At 36.9% G+C, this 22,369-nt stretch overlaps 1 long non-coding RNA gene across 1 annotated transcript; it reads right to left on the bottom strand.

The window, feature by feature from the left end:
* Positions 1-12,789: 12,789 nt before the first annotated feature.
* LOC134287415 (uncharacterized) lies at positions 12,790-14,055 on the bottom strand. The gene is made up of 2 exons (XR_009997293.1): positions 13,348-14,055; positions 12,790-13,273 (listed from the first exon to the last, which is right to left on the bottom strand). It is a non-coding gene; the product is annotated as an uncharacterized LOC134287415 (long non-coding RNA).
* Positions 14,056-22,369: the final 8,314 nt, after the last annotated feature.

Here is a 22,369-nt window from a genome sequence, read left to right as displayed (position 1 = left end):
AATAAAACATATTGAATTGAAATAATCAAACATAAATTGGAATATTTACCTTTGATAGAGATCGAAATATTTGTTCACTTCCGTGAGTGTTGGTTTTCTCGTATCTCTGAATATGGCACCTGCTATTTGCATACATTTGCAATTTATTTTTCAATCTTTGACATAAATCAAATTTTTCATTTCTTTTTTTGTGAATTGAATTGAGATCAACTGCAGTTTTGAGGTTTTAGCTAATTTTGGATGATTCCGCTGTTAATTAGATAATTATGCTCTCAGATGTCAGAAGTTAACGAAGTTTGGGCCCGCACGAAATTAGGGCACCCCACGGTACAATACGTAAAAGACATCCATTAGCGCACGCTTCCCTACGTCGAGGCCATTTGTTTTCTGGATAAGGATTAAGGATGGAAAGGAAAAGCAGCACGATTATCGTCCAAGCTATCCACATAGCGGTATAGTCACGAGATAACACGAAGGATTTCGGGAAATGACGTACTTCCAGGTGTGTACCGGGTGTGAGATTCACTTTCCCTTATCTATGCTTCAAAGACTCGACCATTTCGTCCATGATAGTTAAAATACTTGAAAATGTCCGCGTTTGTGAGTATTTTGCAAGGTTGAAACCATTCATTTGCAAAGATTTACATTCATTTGCTATTATCTCAGTTCAGAAGCATGCTATCGAAAAACAATGTATGGATGAAATTAACCTTGTAGTTTTATCTGAAAGTTTGCCGAATAACATTGGGGTCGCACACGCATTCCAAAGTCGTGAGCGAGCTGTGAAGGCAACTTTCCACAGCGTGAATGAAATTTACATTCATCGCGTGGAGAGTTGCCTTCACAGCTCGCTTACGACTTTGGTATACGTTTGCGACCCCAATGCACACTGGGCCACGAGCGGGATCTAGCAAGTAAAAACCTCTAGCGTTTTGGGAGTACATTTTTTTGAGTTGGTGTCTTCTGAGACTTGTATTATTTTTACCTGTACTTTTATGTGGTGAAGAAAATTAGTTGGTAATTTTGCCGCATAGGTGGCACTGCGATACTAATTTTTTTGTCTTACGTCCTAGAGGTTTCCCGTCTTCTGCAAAGTTGTAGAGCGTGCAAAAATAAGTAAAGTTGCCGAAGACACCAAAGTTGTATGACTTCAAATAACAAAGTTATATTAAAAATAGTAAAATTTACGTGAAAATCACGTTTTCATGACTATTTTGAATGTTTATCGCAAATTTATCAATTTCAACTCTTCACACGTGGTAATCAAAGTAGCCTGTGACTGATGATACCAATTTTACAATTTTTAGGAACCTTTAAAATGTTTTTTTGGGCAAAACAGTAAAAATTACTATTATTTTTACTACACAGTTAGAAAAAATCACCGACTTCGGTAATGTTTCACCGAAATCGCAACCGTTAAGTTTGTTTTACAGGAAAAATTCGGTAAAGGTAGCAACTTTTACCGAAATTCGTTAGAGTTTGACAGATAAACGATAACATTTTACCGAAATTTGGTAATTTTTCACCGAATTTCGTTAAAAACCCATTACCGAACGCTCAGCGGTTGAGATTTCGGTAAAAATTACCGAACGCGATTAGCTGTGTACGAGTTTTTTCAAAAAGCTGTAAATTTCGGCTAAATTTGATGCTTGCTTCAAAATATACCACTCAAGATCTATTAAATCTGAAGGTTTGCCGGAGGTATAATTTGGTAATTTTGAGATATCTTGTTTTAAAATATTAGGGGGATTCACTTAACAGCGTAAACTGATTAACAAGGCAATCTTTGATTATTTCATTCGCAAAATCATGAAACATTTCAAATAAGCAGAAAATCATGGCTTACGCAGCCATTTAATCTGTTAAGTGAGTACCCCTATTGATGTTTTTGATAGCTGTACCAGGCAAACTTTGTCTTGCCTACTGCGTTTTTTGACGTTTCAAGTCCCTATCCAAGCCCAAGTCCCCGTTCAAAATGTATGAAAACCCGATTTTCAAAGACGCCCAATTTTCCCATGTTTTTTGGTTCATAAACCTTCCTTGAGTGATAACTAACAGAACAAAACTTAGGCGACCCAAATCGGACGTTCCGTTCGCGAGTTATGCGCGGTCCCACGTATTCCACTGCATTTTTATATATATAGATTGTTTTGAAAGAGATGCAATTCTTTATTCCAGAGTTGTCCTGTCATTAGATCCTCACGTATCACTTTTAAATAAAAAGTTTTATGTTTACCCATCGCCTTAATTACTTGAAATTGACGTTTTGTGTTCAATTGTCTTGCGCATCAATGTATTGAATCGACAATGCCCATATATGTATTAGTCTATTGAAAGAAAAAAAAATATAATGCTCTTTGATCCTGTGTGAGCGACTTACGTTAGTGCAAAGTTCCGGTAAACCAATCCGTGGAATCAATAATGATTTTCAGTTAACTCAACGTACATAGGGTTGGGGACCATTTGGGCAGGAGCACCTATTTTGGGCACTTGCTGCTATAACTCAGTCAATTTCAAACCGATTGACTTGAATTTTGAAACATGACTAGCTACTGTGCCTAGCTGATCGTGTCTCAAAAATCAAGCCAATCGGTTCAAAATTGACTGAGTTACAGCAGCAAGTTCCCAAAATAGGTGCTCCTGTCCAAATGGTCCCAGACCCTATGTTTAGATGGATATTGATGAAATTATGAAAAAAACTTAGTTTATCATTAATTGTCATGTCATTAATTGGCACTGTGACTTAGTAAGTAAAGCACTTGTATAAGAGTCGTGAATTCAAATCTCATCTTGAGCTGAAGGTATTTTTTATAATACATATAACCAATAATTTATTCATTTTTACGTTTGTACGTTGAGGTAACTGAAAATCATTATTGACCACACGGATTGGTATTACGAAACTTCGCACTTGTGTGAGTCGCTAACACAGGGCCAAAAACCATTATAATTTCTTTCTTTCAATATACCAATAAATATATGAGTACTGTTGATTCAACAAATTGAAACACTAAACAATAAAACACAAAACGTTAATTTTGAGTGATCAGGGCGTTTGGTAAACATAAAACACTTAACTGAAAAGTGATCCATGAGTATCTACTGGCAGGACAACTCCGGAATATCCCGAGATGAACTAGCCTAGAGTTAAAAATCTCGTTAATACAACAAAAAAAACTCCGGAATAAAGAATTGCTTCTATTTCAAAATAATTCAGATTTAAAAACATCATTATTTTAAAACAAGATATCTCAAAAACACCAAATTATACCTCCGGCAAACTTTCAGATTTAATAGATCTTGAGTGGTATATTTTGAAGCAAGCATCAAATTTAGCCGAAATTTGCAGCTTTTTGAAAAAACTGCTAGTAAAAATCATAGTAATTTTTACTATTTTGCTCAAAAAACCATTTTAAAGATCCCGAAAAATTGTAAAGCTGGTATCATCAGACACAGGATACTTTGATTAACACGTGTGATGAGTTAAAATTGATAAATTTGCGATAAACATTCAAAATAGTCATAAAAACGTGATTTTCACGTAAATTTTACTATTTTTAATATAACTTTGTTGTTTGAAGTCATACAACTTTGGTGTCTTCGGCAACCTTACTTATTTTTGCACGCTCTACAACTTTGCAGAAGACGGGAAACCTCTAGGACGTAAGACAAAAAAGTTAGTATCGCAGCGCCACCTATGCAGCAAAATTACCAACTAAATTTCTTCACCACATAAAAGTACAGGTAAAATTAATATAAGTCTCAGAAGACACTAACTCAAAAAAATGTACTCCCAAAACGCTAGAGGTTTTTACTTGCTAGATCCCGCTCGTGGCCCAGTGTGCAATGTTATTCGGCAAACTTTCAGATAAAACTACAAGGTTAAATTTATCCTTACATTGTTTTTCGATAGATGCTTCTGAACTGAGATAATAGCAAATGAATGTAAATCTTTGCAAATGAATGATCGCAACCTTGGTATTTTGTGTACCAAAAATAGGTGATGTTAAATGTAGTTTAACAGTTTAATCTGTGTGTTTCGTTCCATAGTAGGCAAAGAGCGTGTGCGTGCGATTGTGAAAAAAAGAAAGCTCCAAGACAAGGTGAGAAATCGTGCTCTCAATGGGCTCGTTGTGCCAGTCCTTAAATTCTTTGACCCGCCAGCTCGGGCTTCAATCCGCAGATCTTCGCGACCAAGCGACATCTTACTTGCTCAACAGGCGATGAACAACGGCCAAGCCGTATCCGTTACCATATCAGTCCGAGAAGGCCCGGGAACCTTCGAATGGACGAGGTCCAATTGCTGGATCGGCAACTGACCAGCTGGGCATTCTCAACAACTAGAAACTGCCATCGCAAAGGTCTACTCAACCGTCATTGCGATCCCACGATGACGAGCCAATCAACGAAGTCGGCGGTAAAATAAGCGACCCGGTCAATAGGTTATCGACTGTCATCGGCATAGAGGCAGAACAGTTCGGTAAGTCAAACCATTTATTTATTTACTTATTTATTTTTTGTGTGAGGATTAAGGTGGCCCACACTTATGTGAAAAACAAAAATTTCGAAAAATGCCAAGTCTTACCACCTAAATAAGTTGCTTTGGACTCCCAGAAGCTACGTTCAAAATTTGAGCAAAATCGGTTTAGCCTAAGGGGGCGCTCAAAACGCTTTAAGTTTTTTTTTTTTTTTTTTTTTTTATCTATATTAACGAGATTTTTAGCCCTGGGCTAGTTCATCTCGGGACCCACGCTTTACTTCCCTTCCGAAGGTTGAACTCACATTTTGTGAGTTTGTCGGGAGTGGGATTCGATCCCAGGTCCTCGGCGTGATAGTCAAGTGTTCTAACCATCCAACCAGATCCGCTCCACCGCTTTAAGTTTGTATGGGAAATAAAAGTATTGTAGGATTTGTAACAGGTTTTGGAACCTTTTACAGCCAGCTGACTTCAAAATGTTGTTTGGGCTCTATTTCCCACGTTTCTCGGTTGATTTTGATTAGTAATTTATTAATGTCATAGTCGCTTTTTCGAATTTTTAGAATGTTAGTTGGTCTTATTTTCTTTAAATAAAGCAATTAAAATCGACCGAAGAAGTAATGGGAAGGAGTTTTGCATCACTTAATTGTGCTGATAGATTCGAAGCTAACGTGCGAACACTTAAACGCATTGTTGACGTCTCTTAGCTGGTATTATGACACCAACAGTTCATTCAGTTTATGTTTCTGTGGGTTTTGGACCGATGACAACTTAAGAACACAAGAGATGAACACAGAGAAGTAGAAAACGACTAGCGAAATCAAGAAATCAATTTAACACAGGATCGACTGTATTTTAGCATACGGGGTTCAATTGATTTGATGAAAAAAACAAACATACTACAACTGACTTAACGAGGAGAAATACATATTGAACGGAACCATACCACAAAATCAAACAAGAAGACAAACACAAACCGTGTGACCATAACACTACATAGGCACAGACGCGCCAACTTGGCCAAATTATTGGGGGGGCAAAGCCTGATTTTTCTGATTTTTTGTATGGGAAAATCGAAAAATCGTCAATTATTGGGGGGGCAAAACCATGCTTGCCCCCCCTAAGTTGGCGCCTATGCATAGGCAAATTCTGACTGACTGACCAATTGAAAACTTTCCAACCTTCTACCGTAACTTTTTGAGTCGGTTTGCAACAGTGTCCTAATGGATATCATTTTCCGCGTACGGCTGGCAAACTGCTTCTGAAAGATTACGTACTTTTTTTCTATCTTCGGGTCTAGTGTAGAGGTTTCAACTCTATTCAGAGTGCAGCTAGAAACCTAGCAAAAAAAAGTTGTAAATATGTGTATATAGATTAAATAAATGAATTTTAGCATTGAAGCTGCTATCAGGAAGCTGCTTTCGATAGTTGGTTTACCGCTCCGAAGATGACTGCATACCCCAACAAACTTCAATGATTTTGAAGTTAAAACAACAATGGCGCCATGACCACAATAAAGAAAACTGCTGTGGAAGAGCAGAGGGTATACTGCCCATAACTGCATATTTGTAACATTTGCATATTTTACTGGTATTGAGTAAATATCGGGGATCATCATCAAATCACAAGTGCTTTCGACCACCTGAATAAAAAAATCAAGTTTGTTCTAGGATTTATGAAAAAAATACCAAGTCATTTTGTCTCATTGAGCAATGTGACCGCATAACAGTCACACTAGGAAAATAGATTGGCTTTAAAGCGTGACATCAATCATACTGAGGTTCGATTTATTTTTTGACAATTCCCCCAGCATACAGGAACTGCTGTAGAAAATTTGATTGCTATACGACTGATGACAAATTTATGAGATTTTTTTAAAATTTCGATTCATTCCTATACTATTCAAAGTTGCAACTTTGGGTTCCATTTTCTCCAATGCCTACTTTTGTCGAATGTTACTGTTATGCGGTTATGGGCAGTATAACTAGGGTAGAACTTTTTTCACAGACGTTGGGTCACTTTGCGGTCTTCGACAAAGTTGTTTGGCATATAGTCACCTACAATAATACCAAAGGGTTTGATTATTGAACGCTTACAGCGCCACCTAGCGGCAAAGCTCGAAAACTTAAAATTTCTGCATACATTTGGCCAAGTTTTCCCATACAAACTTCAATCGTTTTGAGCGCCCCCTTAGGCTCAACCGATTTTGCTCAAATTTTGAACGTAGCTTCTGGGAGTCCAAAACAACTGATTGAGGAGGTAAGACTTGGCATTTTTTTTAATTTTTTGTTTTTCATATAAGTGTGGGCCACCTTACTGTTCATGTATCATCGGTTCCTAGTGGTCAACAGGCCAGCCAAATTCCATTTAATCGCAAGCTCGGGACTAATGATGGTCAAAAATCAAACACTGGATTGCATGCCGCTTTGAAATACGAGATGAATAACAATTAGGGTATCGCGCCACTTGGGCGGTGGTTCTATATTCGTCTGTTTGCCACTATAACTCAGTCAATTTTGAACCAATTGACTTGAAATGTTGTACACGGGTAAATACTATACCTATCTCACCACATTCCAAAAGTTGTGCCAATCGGTTCAAATTTGACTGAGATATTGTGGAAAACAGACGAATATAGAATCACCGCCCAAGTGGCGCGATTCCCTATTGTGAAATCTCCGATACAACAATGGATTACTGCACGAATTTATTCTGGCCTGCTTACTCTCACACAAAATTTGACGTTTAAGAAGTGTCGGCACCGCTCAAACGTCAAATTTTCTGTGAGAGTAAGCAGGCTGGCCTAAATTCATGCAGTGGACCATAGTAGCAGCGCAGAGTAGCAGCGTCAATTATACTCGTGGTTTTCGATCCAGGCGGTACACATCTGAATGGATTGTGTACTTATGTACACGCAGTAGTGGCGATTGTTCACATTCCATTTTCTACATGTGTAGATAGCACTGAGGTAGAGGTAGCAATTCCATGCAAATTAAGTAACAAAATAAATTTGGATTTGTAAATATTTTTTTATTCCGTTACCAGTTTCATGGGTGGGGGTATGTTGTGGTGACTTAGCATTCTCTGTGGAACTGGCAACACTGATTAGTAAGAAGAGCAGAAGTAAATTGTATATTGTTGGGCGAATAGGTAGTGCTTCGAAAAGGCGGCAATTCGAATACCAAAACGTAAGTTAAGTTTTATTATAAGTTGTAAATGTGTGTATATAGATTAAATAAATTAATTTTAGCATTGAAGCTGCTATCAGGAAGCTGCTTTCGATAGTTGGTTTACCGCTCCGAAGATTACTGCATACCCCAACAGTACCTTTCTATTGAGGGTTAAAAAAGTTTAATTTGAACTTTTAATTTTCGGTTTATGAAAGGCAAACGCAACTTAACGCTTAACGGATAGTTCTCGTTAACCGTTAACTTGTACTTGTATTTACCTGTATTTACGTACTTACCTTCAGACATTTCCACATGTCCAGTGATGTGTCGGTGATCGAACTTGATCTGCCGTCAATACAGTAGCATCAGCCAGGCCGCCAGCCGGTGATGTTCATATTCTACTAGGCGACTACAATCAACCCCTCCTTCCACTTCAGGTGTAGTACACTTGGACATGGAAAACAGCTCCTTTACCACCGCGATGCGAATTAGGACGAATGAATAATTTTGAAGTGTGCTTTTGATATGGGATGCTCATGATTTGGTATTTTTCTTACACCAACTGGCAATGTAGAATTGTAGCATAATGTTAACCCAAACGTGATGCAAAGTTAAACGAGACTGATATGTGAGTGTAATTTGTATTGCGAATCTTTTCTGAAATTCGCATACTAGCCAACAACTTGTGCGCCGACAGCCCATGCGCCGGGTTGTGCGCCATACAAAATGTAAATAAACAAGTGTCAAAATGGTTCGCGCCAAGAGCACTATCTCTCTTAGGGTTCGGATCCATGTTTTGTCTAATGTCGAATTCGTTTATTTGCACCGCCTGCACCGCTATGCCAACGGGTGTAGCAAACTTGCACCGAAACCGTTCGTTTATTCGCAGGTACTGTTCTGTTTTGACACCCGATTGGCACCGGTGCAAGAAAATGCTACACCCAGTTTGAGCGCGGTGTAGCAGGTACAAAGCTAGTTTTACGAATACATGCATATCGCTGGACTTGTATCGTGGTTTTGTTTGTTTGGTAGGAATGATGATTTTCTCTTCGGCATTAGGTAAACAGTTTTCTTGGTTATTCATTTAACAGCAAATCTGTGCGTTTAAAAAATTATTTAAACTTGATCGATGATTATCACGTCTTTCAATCAACTTCTGAGGAATCTTCAAAATTTATCGGTAACATGAAATTTCAAAGAGTTGATTCAACGTATATTTTTCCCATTACTATTTTTTGCCTTTCTCGTACACCAAGTGTACTGGAAAGGCTATATGTTCACTCCAAAAATGATTTTTTGATAGGAGGCCCGGAGGGTCAAGTCACATATACCAATCAACTCAGCTCGACGAATCGAGGTGATGTCTGTGTGTTTGTATGTGTGTGTGTATGTGTACAAAAAAACTCACATCACTTTTTGGCAGTAAACCTCAACCGATTTCAATGACCGACGTTTCATTCGACGCGGAATCTGGTCCCATTTTTTGCTATTGAAAATGGTTCGGATCGGTCCAGCCGTTCCGGAGTTATGGCCATTTAGGTGTTCCGGACCGGTACCCCAGGAAGGGGCCAGATATGAAAACGCTCCAAATCCATGCATGCGACACATCAAACTACGGCATTTCCGATAACTTGATGAATTGTAAGCAGGAGAATGGTCTCAGACCATATCTGAACCGGTAGTGTCCCGGAACCGGCTCCGGGTGTTTCCCTGGAAGTGGCCAAACATAAAGCAAACTAAACCCATGCATGCGACATATCAAACCGCGGCTTTTTTGAAAACCAGATGAACGGTAAGCAAGACAATAGTCTCAGAGCATATCTGAACCGGTTGTGTTTTGGAACCGGTTCCAGTGTCCCGTCGGATGTGGCCAAGTATAAAAGTTAACCAAACCTATGCATGCGACATATCAAATAGTGGCTTTTTTGATATCCTGATGAACAGTAAGCAGAAAAATATTCTCAAAACATATCGGAACCAGTAGTGATCCGGAACCGGTTCCAGGTGTTCCGCCTGAAGTGGCCAAAAATAAAAATGAACTAAACCCATGCATGCGACATATCAAACCGCGTCTTTTTCGATATTCTTGTGAACAGTAAGCAGGAAAATATTCTCAGAACTTATCTGAACCAGTAGTAATCCAAAACCAGTTCCGGGTGCCCCGCCGGAAATGGGCAAATAAGAAACTGAACCAAACTCGTGCATGCAACACATCAAACCGCGGCTTTTTAGACAACCTGATGAACGGTTAGCAAGAAAATTGGCTCAGCCAACATCAGAAACTACTGGTACTGTTCCGGAATCGATTACGGGTGCCCCGCCGAAAGTAATCAAATATAAAAGTTAACCAACCCCATGCATGCGACACATCAAATCCTGGCTTTTTAAGTGTCTTGATTTAGCAAAAAAAAAGTTTCCGACAATATTTGGGACAACCGATACTGTTCCGTAACCGACTACGGGTGTTCCTCCGCAAGTGGTCAAATGTAAAGGAGAACTAAACCCATAAATGCGATATATAAAATAACTTTTAATACAATTAGTGTGCCGAAACCGGTTACAGGTGGCCCGCCGGAAGTGGTCAAATGTAGAACGAAGCCAAACGCATGCACGCATCACATTAAATAACGGCTTCTTCGATAACGCTAAGAACGGTCAGCAAGAAAATAGGTCACATTTAAAACTACCAGTAGAGTTTCGGAATGTGTTTTGAGTGTCTCACCGGAACTGACGAAATGCAAAAATGAACCACACTCATGCATACGGTACAACAATTCGCGACTTTTTAGGAAAACTGATTCACAATTGGGGTTTCCGGTAATCCTAGTGGTTATGGTTATGGATCGCTAATCCGGAGACAGCGGGCTCGATTCCTGTTCCGATCTGGAAAATTTTCTCGACTCCTTGGGCATAGTGTGTGTGAGAAAGCAAGAATTTGCAACAAAGGCAGCAACCATTTATTACGTACCGCTAAAATCAACATTTTTCGACCCCCCCTTCCCCCTCCGTAACGCTTTTTTGTATGAAAACCCGATAATTTTTGTATGGGCCGTATCGCTCGGCCATACTCCCCCCTCCCCCTGTTTGCGCCTGTTTGTTTTGACAGTACATCAAATAGTAGCTTTTTCGATCTATGATCGATCCGTAAGACCATATTTTAGACATCCAGTAGTGTCCCGAAACCGGTTCTGGGTGTCCCACTGGAAGTGGTCAAACGTAGAAGTGATCCATACCCATGCACGCGATACATGAAATCGTGGTTTTTTAAGTAACCTAATGAACATAAGCAATGAAATGGTCTCAGACTATATTCGGGAGTTCTTAATACTAGTAAGTGTACTAATGTACTGCATAAAGCAACTGGGTCTTACCACAATAGATCAATCGCAGGGTTGTGTACCCCTACAGGGAAAAAAATACTCGGGAGACTCCGGTAGTGCTCCGGAACCAGTTTCGGGTGTCCCACCGAAATTGACCAAATGTACCGTGCGACACATCAAACCACAGCTTTTTTTTAATAAGCTGAGGAACGGTTAGCTATAAAATAGGCTCACACCACATTAGAGACTACCGGTGAACAAAATCAATACAAACGTTCGTGCTCCTGTTTGACGTTTATTCACTACCGCCGTCTAGCTAGCGGATCGCAATTTGTTGCAAGTGATATGTCTGTTTATCTGTGCTGTGCTCATCAAATCGCACAATTGAAATTCGAAGTGATCTGGGGCGCGAAAATTTAGTATAAAATTACTGGGTAAAATTTTAATGGACTGGTTGCGCCCTCGCGCTCTGTAAGTGGTTGAATTTTACATGGAAAATTGCACATGCTTGCATTTTTTTGTCAAATTTTACATGAATTTTGTAACCTTTGATATGATAATAAAATATAGCCTAAAACAGGCTTGTCCGCACTGAGCGCATGAAAATTCTGCTCTTTGGATTTAAACCATCAAACACATCATTGATTAGAAATCTTTTCATCTTATCAGATAGAAGGATGTTGAAATATGCTAAATGTCATTTCGAACTGTCAAAAAACCGCACCGCAGAGCCACACTGAGCGCGCAAAGAGATTTTCACCCGGGTGAAAACACTCCAGTGAATTTCATTTTGAACGGCCCGTGCGGCTCTGCGGTGCGGTTTTTTGACAGTTCGAAATGACATTTAGCATATTTCAACATCCTTCTATCTGATAAGATGAAAAAATTTCTAATCAATGATGTGTTTGATGGTTTAAATCCAAAGAGCAGAATTTTCATGCGCTCAGTGCGGACAAGCCTGGCCTAAAATGTGCAGAAAAAACATTGGCAAAGATCGCAAAGTGATCTGTGATTGTGTAAAAAGTTATATCTTGGCTTGTAAGTATCGTCTTGATACTGATCGGCTTTAGTGTTAGTGAAGATGCTCAAGCAGTCAACTGAGCTCTGCTTATACGTTGAACATAACGTCGGACTATGTACCATCAATAAGTTTTAAGTAAATTCAATGATGGCTTTGATAAAATGCTTGCTTTTATCAGGATTCAGTACACTTTGGCTTACACTGACGGAAAGATCGTGAGAGCATATTCGACGAGAAAGGCACTATCACCGCTAGGTGGATTAATTTGGGTTTTTTTTTTTGATTATCGCAAATATGTGGATTACTTTTAATGATTTTAATCATTAGAATTTTCTGTCGCATGGTGATCTATTAATTATGAAAAAAATAGACGTAATAAAGTTTTGGTAAGCCACAATAGAATAAAAATCTATTCGTTTAAATTGGACTGAAATATTACTGAAGTCACATTTTGTAGGTACAAACAGTTTTAAAAACCGTAAATTCTTTTTTTTTTCTTATAACAAATATTGATTTTTTGAATTACATTGAAAGTCAAACAAATGTTACTAAAGGATGGTTAAAGCATTTTTGAGTTGTGTTTTGTAACGTTCTCCAGGTGGGCCACTGAAATTTCCACCAACGTGTGGATTCTAAATCGAAATTTTAATCGTTCTCGTTATTTGAAACTCAGCTTAAGCGCCAATCGGGTTTTCCCGAATGCTGACCTTCCTGTTACGCACAAACACTTTTGCCCGGCAACACCCGCCGGTAAGTCGCAGGTTCGAAAATGAATAAATAGAAAACCGATCAAATTCCAAAATTTTACCACCACCAAAGAAAAGAAATTCAGTATAAAAATAAAAATAAAAACTAAAAGAACAATTCTCAAATCAACAAATCTCACACACTAAATTTGGCGAAAACGAATTCAAAACTTTTATTATCTACCAACATTTTATTCGCTTGTCAGAATCTCGGCCGAGAGTATGGTTTTTAATCACTTACCCCTAGATTACAGCTTATGCCTAACTTCCTACAATATACCTATCATACGCACTGGCCAGTACTGTTCAAAAGTTCGATCGATCACTGTTCTTCATGTGCACATTCTATTGTCCCAAAACCGTTTCACTGGACGTCGGAAACTGGCTTGTATCACACGCGACTCTAGCTAGCTATTGGTCACTGCTCCATCCAATCCGCTGCGACGTCGGTGCAGTCTGATTCCCGCCAATTTTGCGCGCCAACCACTGCTGATCTCTCGATGAAACCGTATCACCAAAAAACCGATCTCACGTGGGAGCTATATTTATCGAAACGAACGATATTTATTACTAGAATATTCTAGCAGCGAGCACAATAGACTTCACATCTTACATCGGTTTTTCTTCTTCCTCGGCACACGCGGTGATACTTTCTATACGGCTACTGCTTTTAGGCACTCTACTGTGGTACTATCGGTTTCTGCATGTGGAAAAAAACTTTAGACTTGTTTGTCGAAATTCGACACACTGCACTTACGGTCTGTTGGATGGAACCAAAGCGCACAGATTTGAGCCGATAGGAAAAAACTCTTTAGTAGACGTGGCAGGGTAGTTGCAATGAAAATTGCAATTGGCAGTCAAGCAACATGCGATCAAGCAAGCTAATGCGACTTCTTCAGGTCGGCTGGCCTGGCACTACGGGTCGTACGGATTTGCAAGAGGCGAGTCACTCGAGCCACGCTTGCGGGCCGTTCGGTTGAAGTCTACCCGGGGAATCGATCATCCACTCTGCTGCTCGCTTGCTTGCTTGCTAATCGATGGCTTGCCTGGGATATATGGGTAACGGTCCACGATTTTTGTTGTTTGCTCCCTGGTGCTTTCGCTCGATCCAAAGACTGGAAACTAATGAGTCTAAATGCTGTTTTGCCTCTAGTTTTATAGTACAAAACTTTGTGTTTTTTCTCTGAGGGGTAGTGTATTGTGTGAGAAATTTTGACCTGATTTTGATGGCTAAGAGAAAAGAGGCAGTCCTTCTATTAGGATGCTTCAATGCTGACGGTAGAGATTTTAAATTTTGATCGGTTGTGAGCTTGAACATTACAGTTTCAATAACGTTATATTCTAAAATACGTTTATTTATTTTTCTTCTACGTTGTAGCTAAACGTTTTCTATTGAACTACCTTTAACATTTTTTGTGTTAAATTTGTGCACGTAGATCGTTTACAATTGTATGTTAGCATCCTTTTTTACTAGGCAACGAAAATTGTTAAATTCTAAAAAGTTGATTTTAATTGAAAAATTATGATATTACGAGAATTTGAAGAAGATAAATAATGTAGGAGTGCTAAAACATTGGATAACAATTTTCAAGTAACATTTATTATTACAAGTTTATCATGTACAAGTGGATTACTGAAAACTTTTGAAATTGTTAAATTGGATATAGATAGTAAAAAATAAAAATAATTTTGTTCATCACGGAAATCATGAAAACATTGATTATGTTTATTTTTGATATCCTTTATTGTTTTCATTGGCGCTCTCACGCGCTCTTACTAATACCATCATAAGCTGTCAACAAATTGCACCGAAACCGTTCGTTTTTCCGGTGTCAATTGCTACACCGGTGCAGTGCACCGTCGGGAATAAACGAATTCGACATAAAACATTGAACTTCCTTATGTCTGGAAATATGGTACAACAAAGATATTATTGACGGTAACAACGCTTTTACTTCATTAAACCACCCTGATAAAAAATATCATAAAAATACGATAAATTTTATTGTTACAACACCATTTTTTCGAAAAATATTCACCATTAAACGTATTGTAATTTACACGGCACACTCACCATCACCCCTATTGTTCTATACCATTCGGCGAATGGTAAATGGCACTTTTACAATAAAAAATGGTGGTCGTTATGGATCTTAACCATAAAAATACACTTTTTCACGAAAAACAATAGAATGTATTGTGTTTTTATGAGACATTTTTAGGGCAATTTTCGAAAGAAAACAATGTATCTTAATGTTTTTTCATTGTTCTTACAATACAAATATAATTAATTGAATGGCGTCAAATGAATCGTTGTTACAATAAAAATACAATAATATTTCTTGTACCGTCACTTGGATAACTGACACTGAGGAAGATTACAAGTGGTAGTCGAAATACGCGTATCTGTCAAAGGATAAGCAACATAGGGCGGAATTAAAAGGCACGAAACTGATTACACTCATTCGAACAATAATATTTGTTGTTATTTGTAAGCAGTTTTCGCTTCTGAAAATCCATAGAATTTATATTTCTCGCTAACATTTATATCCAGCATTTACGAGCACTAACGGCCGCCAGAATGATATGCACATTTTATGATAAGAATCAAACACTCTGATGTCTGTCTCGTATGTATTGCTTGGCAGCTGTTGATAAGATCTATCATCAATCTTTTCAAATAACTGTCAAATGTCACAAGTCAGACCTCAGGTCGTATGATCCATATACCATAAATCGTTCACAATTCATGTGGCCATTAGTATCTGTAAATGCTGGAGAAAAATATTACCGAGAAATATGAATTCTTTGGTTTTTCAAAGGCGAAATCTATTTACATAACAACAAATATTATTGCATGTTTATTTTTACATCGGTTCAATTGACCCCATTAAACTAATTGTATTTGTATTGTTTATCAATGGTAGTTTACTATTTACTATAGATTCCTTTAATTTATTGGAAAACATTAGAAAATCATTGTTCATCTTTTTCTTGTCGTAACGTCCTCACTTGGCTAAAACCTGCTTTTCAGCTAGTTTTCTATAAGTACTTCCTCAGTTATTCATTGCGAGCTTCCTCTGCCAACACGGCTTGACGTCTGTCAGTCGTTGAAGTTTTAGCGAATAACATTCGAAAACCGAAACATCTACTGTACTCAAATTTAAAACGAAAACTAAAAAAAAAATATATCAAGTGTTTTTGTATTTGATTATACAAACATGATCCAAGCAACAATATTTATTGTTATTTATATGTTACGAATTGTTTTTAAGTGTAATTGAGAAATAAACTTTTTTTAAATAAAAAGTCCATGAGAACTTTGCAGGCACTTTTGCAACTAGAACAAACTAGAAAACTAGAACTAAAAACAACTTAAATTAATTTTTTACTGATATTAACTTTAAATTATTACAGAACCATTGAAAAACAATCGAATCAATTAGTCACTAATAAAGCTAATGTACACTTATTGTACGAACTATATGTGCTTGATTTCTATTGTAAAAAGTAACAATATTTCTACTATGTGTTTTATTGTGAACAATAAAACCAGTCATATGTTAATAATATTTACCATGTAATGAATGGTATTTTTTTATCCGGGCACTGAAGACGGTGTAGTGTCTTTTTTTTTTTAATAGTGATTTAGCTAGTGAAAAACTTGGCGCGTAGGCAATCGGCGCGCAAATTGTGCACTGGTGTGTGGATTTGAGTTAAGGCTTTTTACGGCATCATCAGCCCCGGCAGCCATGTTGGATATGTGGCTCGAAATTTCAAAGTGATAGTTCTCAGCCACGAAAGCGAATATTCGTATGAAAAAGTATCATCCCATATGCCCACTCGCAATGGTTGCGATGATACTTTTTCAGCTGCGTTACTGCAGAATTATTATTTTTTTATCACTTTAAAAACGCGAGGAAAACAATCATTGAAAAGCAAAAAGTCAATGATTCGTTTGAAAGCTCAGTGATGCATCATGACACCTTAATCGTCGCAAAGTGCACAACACACATTATACCCTAGCGCGCAACCAAGAGGTCGAAGAGAAACTTGTCGAAATGCTAAAAATTCTCGAGAAGCTCAATAACTGCCATAAATAAAACTGGAACTGTACTCTTCCTTATACAGTAGACGTTTGGTAACTGCAACATGTTTACGTTTCGCTTACCGAATGAAATTCGATAACTGCAACAACTGACAGACATCAAAGAACTGTCAGTTGCTGCAAAATGCAGCCAATGTGCATTCAGGAAACACCGCACTGCAACAAAAGTGCATGCGAAAAACATCGCATTGCTGTTGACATTTTGATTTGAAGGATAGCGGTGCAGTAACTGCAAAATTGTTGCACTTGACGGACTTGCAGTTGAAAAGCATTGCAGTTAAAGTGTTTGCACCGAGCGAACGTCTACTGTAATATCATTCACTCACCCAAAAAGAATATTGTCATCAGGTCGATAACGCATAAGAACTTTTTTTTTGTTAAGAAGTTTAATTCTTGGTAATTTATTTCAATTATGTATTTTACATGACGTTAGATGTATATTATTCCTGATAATTTCGTAATTGTTTTATTTTTTTTCATGTAAGAATGTTTGCCTGCTTAAATTTACCAATTTCTCGGTAATGCTAGTCTTGTCTGTGTATGTGTATGTATTTTGCTTCACATGTTGCTATTCCCTTCACGTGAAATGTATGGCTCATATTTTTTGATATAAACTTTACCAATGTTTTTTTTTTTTTTTGAATGATTCATTCGTTTTGCCAGCTCTTCATTGCTCATTTTACCGATTTGATCGTGTTTTTTTTGACTCGCAGTCTAGCAAAAGTATCTAATGATTTATGATAACGCTACATTTTTCGGTGATCGTAATTAAACTAGGGTTTTGCCAAAAGGATAACTAATTTTGCTACGTTTTTTGAATTGATAAGTTTCGTTCTTCACTAAAACAGAAGATGAATTCGCATGCTTTGCTCACGAAAGGATGTGCTTAAAAGTAAATATCACTTCGTCGCTTACGTGTGTCAATCCATCCCACTGTTGGCAGTTTTTTTTTCATTGAAGCGCGGATTGACCTATGGCTTGCCTACGCTATGGTTCAGCAGAGCATACCGATAGAGTTAGACGCTACACAAACGTGTATCATAAATGTTATCATGTTAGTTTGTTCAGTGATTTACTATAATGTGATATGAAGTAACATATTCCAACGTGAGAATCCGATATAGACTATCTTCATTCTATTGTTTTACCTCGTGAAACATCGATAACAGAAACATTGCAGTTTGTAAATAGAGATACATCTGTAGTTGAATTTAAAAAAAAAAAATGCAAGAAACATATGATGCAGTTGCTTTAAGTATATTTTACCTTACAGTGGGTTTGAATAAAATATTGAACCGAAACAATCCATCACATTTTGCTTGCAACCTTTTATCTATATACCGCGCTTTCCAGCAATGCTAGAATTGTTTTGCTGTAAATGTTTTTATTGAATAGTTAATATAATTTAGTTTTCTGTCTTTTTGTTTTCAGTTTTGGAATGAATTTACATCATTCATGCATTTCGGCTATGTGTCGGTTTAGGGTATAAGGTATATTTTGATTTAAGGTTAAATTTATTTAAGTCTTTTCTCATTCGCTATCATGGGGCTTGACGACGTTCGCATAGCTTGCTTGATTTGATGTCTGCTTTCGTATAATTATCGCATACAAAAGTTTCGAACAGTTTGCCATAATTTCTCGTGCTTGATTATAACTGAGCCCTTGCTTTTAACTGAAAGTAATATCATAGGAAAAAGTAGATTAGTAAAAAATGTTACTTTTATAAAGTCGCAACACTTTTTTTCCTGTTTTCAATACATTTTAACTACTGACTAACTGTAGATGGCTTCTATTCGTGCAAATTTCATCTTCTTACAATTCACACTAATCGGGCAAACATTAGCCAAGTAATGTTTATGCTTTATTATGTCTACTTGGCTTGGTGTGGATGATGTAAAACTTGCCTTTTGCTTAGCTTTTGCTTGTTTTTTTTATGCTCATACGACTAGATGAATATCTAACGCTTAAATCTTGCTTTGCACTATTGACTAATTGTTTTTAGTGAAACTTCTGATTCTGAGGTAATTTTCAAAGATGTACATCGTTTTTCATTTTGTTTTGTTTTGTTTTTTTTTGTATGTTTTCTTTTCCTATACAACATTTGTCTTGAGACATATAGATAGAAGATGATATACGTTATCTCTCTTTTGATCGGTTTAAACAGATTTTTTGCTAATGTTTGTGTAAAATTCAGCATATGTAGTTTCTGATGGATACCGAGATGGATACATGGCTTGTTGAGTAGGCTAGGTTTTATGGCGTCACTGACGACATGTTAAAAGAAATCAAAAATAGGTCGAGCTGTGGATTACTAGATGTAATGGAATGAAAATAGCTTCCAATCCTTAGCTCTTCTACACCGTAGTGTTTTTTTCGAAAAATCAGTAGAATTATTTCCGTCAGAAACTACGTTAACGAAATAATAACTGGCAGAAGGAAGGACTTTGCGAAGACAAGGTGTCGTACAATACATACTTACACACGACGCTGTACGGTCCTATAGATCTATATCAGTTCTTGGTTTCGACCTAGATTGTTATTCAAAATTATTTCCTGTGCAGATGCAAAATTTTCTTATAAACTTCTGTTCAATGGATAGAAATGGTTCATGTGACCAAAAACCATAGTAAATTGATAATAGCATCCTTGGTTGTTTTTGGGAAACGGTAATTCAAAGCGACAAGAGCTACGCCAAAGTAGCGATCATGCAAATAGTGGAAGCATCTACTATTTTTATCAGATTTTTAAACAGAAGTATCGAATGGAAAATATACTTTGTATTTCTTGTTTAGAGCATAGAGTGGCTATAAAAATCGTCTGACTTGCTTCGGCAGTCCCACCTTCTGTTTTTCGTAATTTTTCTTGATATAGAAGAAAAAAATCATGATAATTGTGCTAAATGTTACATCTATGTTTTGTTTTTCCTTTGTGGTTGTGAGGTACTGGCCATTTTGTAACTTTGAGTTTATCTATTTTGTTTTGTTTCAGTTGGAATCGTTGCGTTTGTGTACTTTCCGTTTGCCATTTTGTAAGTGTTTGTAAACGTTCAATTGGACTATATAGTTATGGTTCTTGTATTTTCTTTGTAACATGATCAGAGTTTTAATAGATTTTTTGTAAGGTTATATGAATACACAATTTTACTATCAATCATTTTATTCAACTTTGCTTTTGCGATGATGAAATATTTTCTTAATAAAATTCAACTAATTGCAGAACTAATTATTAAATTTATCTATGTTAGAAACTCTGTCTTCAATCTTCCTAGACTTCCGTACTCCTAATGACAATGTCTGACCAATCGATTAATTTTAAGAACAGCACAAAGAGAGCGGATTTATTCAGTTCAAGATTTCGACGTACAATGCTGTTCGTCTGTTTTACTAAGTTTAAGAGTAAAACTATTTACAATTGTAACAGTTACCATCGTGGATAAGCTCTATCCATAATCATTTTACGATGGCATGTTATTCATATAAGTTTTATTGGACCACACAAATGAAGTTTTGTTCGTCTATCCTTGTAATTTTCTTTATTGCGATGAGTTTTTTTTCTTTTTATTGGGATTAACTTACTTAGAAGTAGCGAATGACAGAAATTGATCTATTATCTTTACTCACGGATACAATGCGCAGTCTACGATGAAACTTTTTGACGGTGTGGAGTTAATTCTTCTTCTCTTCGTCTCGAAACCTTTATGCTTCTCTTCTGATACTTGTTGAAACTGAAATCAAAACCGGATCCGAAATTAAAACAAAAGTTCTTCTCTAGCCTACAATTTTGATACCAAATTTAGTTAAACGTTTATCACATTCATTTACCTTGATTTAATTTTCTGGGTTTTGCTTTTAGCTTTTAGCCAATTTTGCTTATTTTTCTCGCTCTACACAGCCAATCAGTTCGTTTTGGATCGTTTGATTCTTCTTCTTCATCTACTTCTCCTAAAACTCAGCTCTTTTTTTAATGATTTGCCTAATGTTTGGTTTTTAGTGTCAGTCTTATGCCAATCGTGTGTCTTCAACTTTCTATCCCGGTTCCATTTTTTTTTCATGGTGAAACGATTCTAGTTGAATAATTTGCCAATTTTTCCCTAACCACATATCAAATGAAGAACGAAAACATAATACACCAGCCTAACGATTTTGCCAATGAGGCATACTTGTACTCCCACATCTTTCCAAAAGTTAACTCCATCACCTGTTTTTTTGCGGGTTTCTGTCATTTCCTTGCTAAGGGGCATTTTACAGAAAGAGAGACTTATACCTTATTAACGATTCTTGCTTGTTTCTAATTTATGAAATGATTAATTAATTAGTTTCTGTTTTATTCTGTCAATACGCATGCCAATTTATTTATGCTACCTAATAAGATCTACACAGTATTGTAATTTCCATATGTCTAATGAGGTTGATTCTCGAATGAGACGTATATTATATAATCATCGACGTGGTGAGACCAGATAAATACAGTTAGACCAAAAATCGGACCATTTTTTTACAAAGGTTTATAGCCGAAAGGGCTAAGATTTAGTATAGTTTCATTTTCAAGTCTTCCATTTTCCTCTTGTGTAATGGTTTTAGTTTTTTTTTTTTTGGGTATACCCTTCACTCCAGATCTATGAAATAAACGATTAAGTATAACATGAATCAAAATATAAAATAATTTCTGATTTAAATGATTTGCTTGAGTTAGCTAAGAGCTTCAAATATGGTGACGATTTTGTAGCAGTGGTGATTGTGAGTTATTGTTGCTCATAACGACTTCTTTTTTCTTTTAGTACGGTAAAGGCTGGGTAGGGTAGGAACACCATTGAAGGCTAATTTAGCCTTTCACCAGCAATTCCCACATCTACCTCCTATGTTGTCGTTCTACGCATAATTGTTTTCGATCACTTGGCAATCGTTTGACTCATTTGTCCATAACTCAGTTCAGAAACCTTATATTGAAATGTGATGTTCGGCAAAGTTGTAGATTAGTGATTTCCCTACAATTATCACCAAGGACGCCATATTCTAACTTTTATATAGGGTAAAAAATATAATTTGGACATGTATGTAATTTGGACAGGCACGGTGATGTTTGGCTTGTTCCGAAGAGCCTATAAAAGTTGATGCTTTTCAATATCGATTATTGGATCAATTAGACCCTATTCTGTTGATTTACGTTCAAAATACTTAATTCTTAAGCATTTACTTCAAAATTATCGAAAATGTAAACTGTGCCACTAAAACCCCTCAAATGCGCAGGTATGCAAGAGGACATACACTTTACCGTCACATACAATATACAACTCAAAACCGTTGAGTTAATAATTGTAAGAAATTTGAAAGCCATATTGCAATGAGAAATGTTCAATAAAGAAGAATTCGGCAGCCAATCGCTTATCATTCACCTGAAACGCTTAAAATTAGTGGTGTCCAAAATATATTACAGGTTTTCTGCTGTTGATATATTTTGGTCATTTGATAAACTACATAGGGTATATGTACCATTCCTTGGCCTAATTTGCAAGCCACCTTGACAATTT

The sequence above is a fragment of the Aedes albopictus genome, chromosome 2 (assembly GCF_035046485.1).
Source record: "Aedes albopictus strain Foshan chromosome 2, AalbF5, whole genome shotgun sequence".
NCBI classification, from domain to species: Eukaryota; Metazoa; Arthropoda; class Insecta; order Diptera; family Culicidae; genus Aedes; species Aedes albopictus.
The sequence above is the reverse complement of the archived record's forward strand: the minus strand, read 5'-3'. Positions and strand labels throughout refer to the sequence as shown.